Source organism: Barbus barbus (assembly GCF_936440315.1).
Source record: "Barbus barbus genome assembly, chromosome: 45".
Taxonomy (NCBI): Eukaryota; Metazoa; Chordata; class Actinopteri; order Cypriniformes; family Cyprinidae; genus Barbus; species Barbus barbus.
Genome location: NC_136723.1, coordinates 2,008,109 through 2,009,016, shown reverse-complemented (window position 1 = coordinate 2,009,016; position 908 = coordinate 2,008,109).

The window sequence follows — 908 nt, the reverse complement described above, 5'->3', positions numbered from 1 at the left end:
GACACATCTTTCATGTACTCTAGCTTTACTCTTAAAATTGCATAAACCAGCTTTCTCTCAATGAGAAAGAAGCTTTTCAGCATCTGTGGCCTTGAATTCTCTTCATTTACTTGCACTAAACACAGCATTAGTGGTTTTAGAAGGTTTAAACTAGTGATAATGTGCATTGAAGCTCAAACATGACTTGCCCTTCAAAAAACCTTTAACACATGAAAATCTGTCTTCTGGATTGCAAATAACATTACATTTCATGAGAAAGACACATCTTTCATGTACTTGAGCTTTACCCTTAAAATTGCATAAACCAACATTCTCTCACTGAGAAAGAAGCTTTCCAGGCAAATGTGGCCTTGCTTTCTGTTCATTTGCTTATTTGCACCTAAACACAGCATTAGTGGTCTTAGAAGGTTTAAACTAGTGATAATGTGCATTGAAGCTCAAACATGACTTGCTCTGCAAAAAACCTTTAACACATGAAAATCTGTCTTCTGGATTGCAAATAACATTACATTTCATGAGAAAGACACATCTTTCATGTACTTGAGCTTTACTCTTAAAATTGCATAAACCAGCTTTCTCTCCATGAGAAAGAAGCTTTTCAGCATCTGTGGCCTTGAATTCTCTTCATTTACTTGCACTAAACACAGCATTAGTGGTCTTAGAAGGTTTAAACTAGTGATAATGTGCATTGAAGCTCAAACATGACTTGCTCTGCAAAAAACCTTTAACACATGAAAATCTGTCTTCTGGATTGCAAATAACATTACATTTCATGAGAAAGACACATCTTTAATGTACTCTAGCTTTACTCTTAAAATTGCATAAACCAGCTTTCTCTCAATGAGAAAGAAGCTTTTCAGCATCTGTGGCCTTGAATTCTCTTCATTTACTTGCACTAAACACAGCAT